We start from the raw sequence: 2895 nt of genomic DNA on the forward strand, positions 1-2895 counted from the left end.
ACCGGGTCGTGAGTTTTACACAGCAGGCAGCCAGCGGCTCTGCTGACGGTCCTCAGTTCAACCAGATGCAGGACTCCGCAGACGTCCACCAGCCCCGCTTGCAGGCTGTTGAAGGATACCTTTCTCCCGCTACTAAGCTGCCTTTGGAGGGGTTTGGAATGTGAGGTTGGCATGGCAGGGGGTGGTGAGCAAGTTCTGGTTCTGATAGGATCCTGGTGCTGTCACGATCAGCTGTGTGACCTTGGGTGAGTCCCTTAACTTCTCCGTGCCCTCTTCTCCTCCTTTAAACGAAGCGAAAGAACGTAGCTGCTCCGGCAGCTCTGTGAGGAATGCGTGAGACAAGGTGGCAAAGCTGCCAGAACAGCCAGAGCTCAGTCACAGCGGCTCTCATTAACGCTCCTCTTGTTAGCAATAGTGATGGCAGTGCTGGAGCCCAGTCTGCACCGGGCGCTGGTCCCAGGTCTGGGAGGAATGCAGGGCCTTCTGGGCACCGTTCTGTTTAGTTTTGAAGCATATATAGGTTGCCTTTATTGAAAAGCTAAAACCAGATATCTTGTTTAAACTGCATATTTATTTCTTCAGTTTTTTAAAAAATGTGGTAAAATATACATAAAACTGGGGCTTCCCAGGTGGCGGTAGGGGTAAAGAATCCACCTGCCCATGCAGGCAGACATAAGAGACACAGGTTTGATCCTTGGGTTGGGAAGACACCCTGGAGGAAGGCACAGCAACCAACTCCAGTGTTCTCGCCTGGAAAATCCCACGGTCAGAGGAGCCTGGCGGGCTGCAGTCCACAGGGTCGCACAGAGTTGGACACGACTGAAATGACTTAGCATGCACGCACTCATACATAAAACTGAAGCATTTTAAGTGTACAATCGGTGACAACCATCACCACTACCCATGTCCAAACACAAAATTTCTAAACAAAAACTCCCCATCACCCCAACTGGAGGCGCTGCTCTGGAAGGAACTCCTCCTTGGAGCCCCGCCTGCCTTGCCCCAGAACCCAGTACCCCCCCGGCTGCCACTTGTCACGCACAACACAGAATGCAGCCCAAAGCAGCAGCTTCCACTGGAGCGTTTACTCAGACTTGAAGCCAAGGAGAAGTTCAGCAAGTACATGCTTCTTTAACCTCATCTCTCAATACTGCACCTTTACAATGAAAAAGTCACGTGAACAATCACAGGAGATGCAGTATTCTGGACGGGATCCTGACGCAGAAGAAACATACTGGGAAAAAACGAAGAAACTCTCAACAAGCTCTGGACTCCAGTTAACCATAATGTGTCTATACCGTTTAATCAATTGTAGCAAACGCACCAACCATGTAAGATGTTAGTAACAAAGGAAATACTTACGTTAAGATGTCAATAACAAAGGAAATCGTGCTGTGTGTGGTGGCGGCATGGGGTGTAACACACGGACCCCTTTACTCTTTGCAGCAAACCGGAAACTTTTTAAGTCTGTTAACAAAGAAAGTGAGGCAGGGCTGTTGTGATGACCGCAGGGGTCACAGAGCCCCTCCTCTCGAGGGAGATCATACCTCCTAACGCGGCGGTGGGTGGCTCTGCTTCTCTGGGGAAAGGGTCCCGGGTGGCCATGCCTAATCTGCTCAGGGCCCGCCCCTCCCTTTACGGTGAAACTCGCAGCTCCCGCCCGCCCTTCCAGCATCCTGAGTATGCTCCCAGAAGACCAGGAGCCTAGTCTTCCAGACATCGGGACCGACGATGGAGATCAAGGGGGCGGGAGGGCCAGGCGGTTCTCACCGACTCGAGGCGAGTGACTTCTGGAGGAGCTGTATGAACCCCTCCAGCTGCATGGGCTCCTCCGGAAGCATGGACCCCTCCAGCTGCATGGGCTCCTCAGAGTGCAGGAGCCACCTGGTGGAAGGCCTGCGGGCTGAGCAGGTGGACACCTGGGTCCAACCTGGCTCCTTCGCGCTCAGACTGTGCGGCGTCACACTGACGCCCCTCTACGACGCCGACCCCATACCGCTGCTGTTAAGACCCAGTAAGACGACACAAGCCCACTCTGGACGGCTGGCCCCGGAATTCGGACGAGGACAGCGGGCTCTGCTCAGCGCGTGATCCGCGGTCAGCTTCCCGGGCTGGTGGAGCCGGGCGCCCGCTTCCCGGGGCCGCAGAGTCCCGCCTGGCCTTCGCTCCGCTTCCTAGCGGGCGGCGCGTTCCACGCACCCCGCGTCCCCCGGCCCGGGGGCAGGCCTGGGCCCGTCTCACAGATGAGGGCACTGAAGGCCGGACCACGTTTCCGGCGGGCTCCTTATTCAGTCAGGGCTGAGACTTGCCGACGGCGGCGGCGTGCGGACGCCGGGACCCCCCGGCAGCCTGCGAGCTCCGCCGGCCGGAAGCCCGTCTGGACTCCACAGCGCGCTAAGCCCCTCAGCCGGGTCGCGGCCGCTGCGGTCACGTGCCCCGGCGTCGGCGCGGTCACGTGCCCCAGGGGGACCGGACGCCCTGGGATTGGCCTATCCCCGCCAGGGGGGCGGGACTCTCTCTCCGCGATCTCCAACCTCTGCGTGAATTTCGCCTGCTCGCGAGACTGCTGTCCGATTGGTGAGTTTGAGCCCCACAATGCATCGGGCGGGGCGGACGTGTGTCTTCGCGCGCCGCTCGTGTCATCTTTCCGAGCCCGCCTGCGGTTTGTGGTCCTTCTCACCCGGAAACTTCGGCTCGGCTCACTTGTTTCTGGCGAGTGGGACAAGTTTCTCAAAACGGACTTGCGGGCCTCCCGTGGCCGTCCCTGCCCTGGCCGTAAAGGCCTTGTTCCCGCGACATCCTCCGAAGCCTTGGGTTCCGCCCTTGGTTTCGTCTTGGCCTGGCTCGCGCTCCAAGCCCTGATTTGAGATTCCTCGCTCCATCTAGACTAGGGAT

At 58.0% G+C, this 2895-nt stretch overlaps 1 long non-coding RNA gene across 1 annotated transcript; it reads right to left on the minus strand.

Annotated features, from left to right (window-relative positions):
- Positions 1-551: 551 nt before the first annotated feature.
- LOC129550663 (uncharacterized) lies at positions 552-2446 on the minus strand. The gene is made up of 3 exons (XR_008684870.2): positions 1771-2446; positions 1363-1467; positions 552-1234 (listed from the first exon to the last, which is right to left on the minus strand). It is a non-coding gene; the product is annotated as an uncharacterized LOC129550663 (long non-coding RNA).
- Positions 2447-2895: the final 449 nt, after the last annotated feature.

This window comes from Moschus berezovskii, chromosome 21, assembly GCF_049115385.1.
Source record: "Moschus berezovskii isolate FMDL1 chromosome 21, NW_MosBer_1.0, whole genome shotgun sequence".
Classification (NCBI taxonomy): domain Eukaryota; kingdom Metazoa; phylum Chordata; class Mammalia; order Artiodactyla; family Moschidae; genus Moschus; species Moschus berezovskii.